At 34.6% G+C, this 6,192-nt stretch overlaps 1 long non-coding RNA gene and 1 pseudogene across 1 annotated transcript; one reads left to right on the top strand and one right to left on the bottom strand.

The window, feature by feature from the left end:
* Positions 1–307: 307 nt before the first annotated feature.
* LOC130050872 (uncharacterized) lies at positions 308–1,434 on the top strand (annotated as a pseudogene).
* Positions 1,435–4,460: 3,026 nt separating this feature from the next.
* Positions 4,461–5,572, bottom strand: LOC130050878 (uncharacterized). Its single transcript, XR_008799257.1, has 2 exons — positions 5,433–5,572; positions 4,461–5,027 (listed from the first exon to the last, which is right to left on the bottom strand). It is a non-coding gene; the product is annotated as an uncharacterized LOC130050878 (long non-coding RNA).
* Between the last annotated feature and the right edge of the window lie 620 nt (positions 5,573–6,192).

Raw genomic sequence — 6,192 nt, 5'->3', positions numbered from 1 at the left:
TGATGAAAAATTATTGTAAAATTACCCTTGTAGACCGGTGTCTACATCACAGATCATATTATTTAGGGAAAAAAGAAAGCTTGCTAAGTCTATATTGATGGATGAATTGATATATGTGACAGTTAAATCAAAATGCAAATTGATATATTAAATAAAATTTATTCCATGTTGTTTAAAAGTCGCCCGGGGGGGGGGGGGGGGGGGGGGGGGGGGGGGGGGGGGGGTCGCCCCCCGGCAAGCTATAATAATTGTATTGTTTATCATTCAAATATATAATAATATATATATCATTATACTTTAGACAGAAATGAATACCGACAGGAAAAAACAGATCCGATTTAAACCTGGGGATGATCTACGGCTTTTAAGGGAAGTTGTCGGGAGTAATCCCCTGAGAAACAAAAAACAAATGGGCTGAAATAGCTGAAACTCTATCAACATCGACTTTTATTCTGAACAGTAGACGAGTGAGAGAACGTACAATTCTCCTCATTGAACAACATAAACGAGAAACTAGGGAACATCTTAAAAGGTTTTCTCTCTCTCTCTCTCTCTCTCTCTCTCTCTCTCTCTCTCTCTCTCTCTCTCTCTGATACACCGCTTATCTTTTAATATTCTTGTCTTATTTTCCCATGCCTAAAATATTTCATAATACCGTACACTAATATGTTCCCATACATTTTCAATACACTTACGTTCCTGTATATTTATTTTTTTAAGATCTGGTGTCGATGAAGATGTTTCGGAAAAAACAAACCTGCTGGACGATGTCATAGAATTGAAAAATGAAGAGGAGAGAGAGAGAAGAAAGAAGAAAAAGAAAAGAAGGACAGATCAGAAAATTTAGGGAAAGAAATCAGGAAAAGGGCACTTGAATGCCTTACACCAAAGAAAAGTATGAAAATATTATTGTGTCATTGTATTACAAGGCTCATGTGATTTGTTTGGGGGAAAATGCATTGATTTGTCGTGTAAACAAATTCTTTCATTATACAGCCATATATATTTTTTGTTTGTTTTTTCAGACGACGAATGCGATTTGCCAGTACTCAAGAAGAAGAATTCGCAGACGTATCTTGTGGACTATTTAAAAGAAAAATCAGAAAATGAGATATCTATGAGAAAATCAGAAATGGAAGTAAGAAAAGAAGAATTAAAGTTGGAGAAGGCAAAGTTTGAAATGGAGCGAGAGGAACGGATGCAGAGAATGGAAATAGAAAAGCAAGAGAAACTTGCTTTCATTGATTTACTTAAAAAATTAACGAAAGATAACTAATCGTAAAAACTGTTCAGAAATGTAAAATTTTATTCCAGATATTTGTTTAATTTATCTGAATAAACTAAACCATTAAAGTCAGTCTTGTTCATATATGTGTCCACGTTACAACACACATTCTATACATTTGAACACATTTAGGCCAGATATTCTTGTAGTGATGGGGGAGACATATTAAAGAAAGTGCCAGTTTCGCTCCCGTACAAAATAGTGTGACAATTAGTAAGGATTGAAGCTACCCTATAGTACTTTCCAACAGGTTGTAGATAGAGCTTTTGATTTTTCTTGTAATCTAAAAAAGAAAAGAGAGTTAAGATTTTGCCAAAAGTCCATTCCACGCAGACTCTCACTGCGGACATCTTTTTGTTAAATCGCAGTTGATTTGCAGTAATTACACCTCCTCGAAATGGGGGAATTATGTAAGGCGATAACGGGTACGCAGGGTCGCCGTAGACAAAGTAGACATCATTGTTTGGTTTTGTCATATGTTGATACATCTGGTATTCAACGTTGCTTTCCCTTAACATACCGGCATCATGACGACGGCCTTCAACCGGGCCAAATAGATGCGCAATCATACCATCAGATGTCGTTATGCACTGAAATTTTAAACCGTGTACTCTTTTGTGACCATTAAACACCACCTGCTGATGAGACTGAGGTCTGCATATCGGTCTGACAGTCCCGTCAATGAACCCCCAGCAATTGGACAGAGGCGCTCCACATCTATTCACGACTGCTGCCATTTCATCCAGTTGTGCATGAGACAACCAAGGCTGATTTAGGTTTTCGAGGAGATGTCCATGTATTGTATCTATGCAATCAAGGACTGAGTTGAAAATATATGACAATTCAGCAGTTGATCTTCCAAATACATGGGAAAGATCCTCTAATCTATTTGGGTATGCCAATCTTCGTATGAGAATACACAAACCTTCTATTCCTGAACATACAGTCCTGTTTTTACACACAATTTTGTTTGGAATATGCAGTGCTATTCGTAATCCTAGCAAATCATCTTTTTGAAACCGGAATAACAGGCGAAATTGTTCGTCGTTCAATTCATCCAGGTTTAATCGGTGATAAATCGATGCCTCTTTTTCATTGCTAATGCAAGACAAAAGTAAAACATCATCATCGTCTGTCAGAGCTGCAAGCAACATCATATTTTGCGCCATTTTTTTTCTTTGATCTTAACGCAGTAAACCCTCTTTTGATTCGTTTATTTGCACATTTGTATCCAATCAATTTATTTGTAATTAATTGTTTTACACGTACGTGTACACGTAATGTTTGTTAAATGTAACATTACGTTGGATGCGTGTACTTGTAAACATACTTCTGTTTGTACACGTACGCGTAGACGTACACGGTCAGTTGCTTAACCTCTTTATTATCTCAAATTACGTTGTATGAGCGGTTTCAGTGGATGAAACGTCACAATGTCACAAATTACGTCACAAATTACGTCACAGATTACGTTGTATGAGCGTCTTCACAGCGGCTGCCACGTAACTAATCTATATTCATTCGCCATCTTTAATTTGCATGATTTGTAGCTTCCAATATCATTCGTAAGTTTCCTTCCGGTTGGTGAGTAAAAAGTTTTACTTATATGTATAACTAAGGTTTTATCGTGCATGTTTACAAATATGTAAACAGTTTCGTATGTTTATAAGTATGAAAACCACTAAGCATCATTATTCTAATGTTAAATTTTTATATGTTTACTAATATAGAAACAACTACATGTGTTATACTTATATAAACATCTAAGCATATAATTCGGGTTTTCTATCGTGTATAACTATATGTTTATTAGTATGTAAACAATTACATATATAAGTATCGTAGCATATTAATATTAGGAATATAAAATTTGCGTTTTTTATCGTTTTAGTTTATATAAACATGTAGTTAAATATAGATGCAGCTATACATCAAATCCCGGTATATTATACGTATATGTATATGCAAATAGTCAGGTATGTTATTATACGTATGTATTTTGTAAAAACATTTTATGACGAACATTTAGATGCAATGTCGCAGTTTGCATGTATGCAGGCCTGCTGCATACTATTATATTTAATATACAGAGAGGTTGCCTATAACGGATCACTTCGTGGTTTAGCGTCGATAGTTGGTATCCGAGTTCGAGTTAAATCTATTATATAACATGAATAGTGGTACCATATATAACTTAAACTATCATTTCTCAATAAGCACTTAATAAATAGGAATTATTGTTGTTTGTTAATGAGCACAGTAGTCGCCTTTACCGGATCATTTTCTCCATTACCGAATCACGTGATTTACAGCTGAGCATTTTTGTTAGGGACAATGTCAACATGCATTTTTATGTCGTAATAAACACGAAGAAAGAAATGATGACACAAATATTCTTTTGTGTGACCTTAACATGAATTATTCAATATTTTACCTGTCAATATATGGAAATTTAAAAAAGAATATCGGGTAATGCAGCTGAAAACGAAAACGGGCTACATGACAATTTTAAAAAAATTACCATATATCCATAAAAGGTTTAATAAATCACAATTACCCAGTGTGTGTTTGTAAAATTAAATTACTTTAAAGTCAGTCTAATTCACCTTAAACATTTATTCAAGAAATGCAAATTTACATATAGCCTATACTGGGATAGCCCAGCTGTCAATCATTTTAAAATGAATCCCATTTAAAAGGACCCCTTTCATTGGAGAAAATTTGCAAACAATTCCAAAAATTTCTCAATTTCGAGACAATGTTGCCAGATATATTTCTAAAATGATAACCTACTGTCAAAAACACAGAAAAGGTCCTCTGCTATTAAAACAAAAACCTGGCTGATTGTATGTTAATTAAACATTCTTCAATCTAAACAAATAATTCAATAAATTTCTCATTCTAAAAGAACCCCGTCCTCAAAACTAGTGAGCTCCCTGAATAATATCGAGAAATAAAGTACTAAATAATTTATGTACGAAATTGATCACTGTTCGTTATCTTCACCTTGCATTTAACCATCGAGTTTGTATCTCTGCTGGTGGACAGTCTGTCCCCGAGGATACTTGTCGCTCGATATATGTTCCGTCCTATTGCTTATAGGAGTTATGAGATTGACCACTGTTCGTTATCTTCACCTTGCATTGTACAAAAAAACTGACATATCTATAAGTCAAGTTCAGAGGCTGTTTATCATCTATAAAGTATACAATTTCATCGCATCCCCCTCTTTTAATTGAGACAAAATTGTCTTCAATTTATCAAATAAAGTTGAAGCATTCACATTTTCAAGTATGTATTTGCAGGGAAGCACAACACCGCCCCCTTCCTCATTTGGCTCGGGCCATGGAGGAAAACTTGCTACTGGCTGTCCTGTCACCTCGGCAAATATTTCGCCGCCATTATCCAAAATGTTACGAAAATGTGCAGATAGGCATTTTGGTACATGTCCAATAGGTAGCCCAGCTATGTCACTAACTTTCAGCTGACGTTTTCCATCTGTAATGTCATTATGAATATTTGGGGGGAAATTATTCAATGGTGGAAGCCACACCAAACAAGCATTGCTGTCTTTTATGTTTGAATATTCTCGGTCAACAATTAATCGAGTTGGAGGAGGGGTATATGGGGAACGAATTTTAAACACATGATAGCCTTTCACAACACATTTGTCAATGATAATTTCCGTAGAAGCTAAACTGCTGGATTGCTCAACATGCGCGATTTCACCATCCACAGCAGGCTAAAAAAAAAAAAAAGAAGAAAAAAACTTGAGGTAAATTCAAAATGTAAAAGAGTAGTAGGATAGGGTGTATATTATATAGAAGATTTGTTACAGAAAAACACATTATATGTCATGGTAGTCTCACTTACAGTATAAAGTTTGGCAATTTACACATTATAATATAGACATGTATTGTTGTTGTCGGTTCCTTGTTATTTACGTGCAGATGTACACTAGTGGAGTATAAAATCACAAAAATGAACATTCAGTTAAATCCTGTAATTTTTTGGGCACACAAAGTTTTCATTCACATCAATTACATGAGATAAACATTCTGTGTGCATTCAACTGTTATAATTAACGAATTCAAAGCTTCTTCTATTCCGTAAATCATACTGAGTGATTCTGAAGGATGACGTTTACCTATTGTCCAATGTGACCGGTTGGTATAGAAATGAATAGAGGAATTCCAACACCACTTTCTTGATTGACTGTTCATTTGTACTTACATTATATAATGCTCTTCGGACTCTCTCTCTTCTCTTTGGGGACATTCTCTTTCCACATGCTTTATATTTCCTAGCAATGTTTGCTGCTGATTTTTGAGTAGGTGTATTTCCACCAGTTTTAGTTTTCAGTTTTTTGGGAGGCATATCTGAAAATCCAAATAATTATGTAATGTTGAAAGAGAATTGATGCAAATGATTGAGATAGCATGTTTTCACTTGTGTTTCTTTTTTATTTCAACTAAATATACGGAAATCGAATTTGAAAAATAAATTTTGACAAGATCCCTTTCACTCAAAATATATCACTACCGCCAGAAGCAGTGATTCGATATAGGAAACCTAGCGACCTGCAACTTTATATCTAATATAATTATAATCTGATTTCCCAACAAGATGATGTTTTTATAGGTTTTAGATGAGTATTTCTACCAAACATCAGTAACAATTTTACTTACCTGCATTGTATCGTTCCCGGCGAAATTTGATGGAAAAGTGAAAGTTGTCTGCTTCACACGGTGTTTCTAATCTACGTCACGACAATGCTTGATGTTGTTTTACGTGAAATTATGATAATGAACAAGTTGAAAATAATTTTTTAATGATAATTGATGTTAGCAAGAATAACTCTTTATGACAGGATACTTTATACTATGTATTGGACTTCGAATCAGGAA

This window comes from Ostrea edulis, chromosome 10, assembly GCF_947568905.1.
Source record: "Ostrea edulis chromosome 10, xbOstEdul1.1, whole genome shotgun sequence".
In the NCBI taxonomy this organism is placed as follows: domain Eukaryota; kingdom Metazoa; phylum Mollusca; class Bivalvia; order Ostreida; family Ostreidae; genus Ostrea; species Ostrea edulis.
Note: the sequence above shows the minus strand (reverse complement) of the source record. Positions and strands in the feature narration are given on the sequence as shown.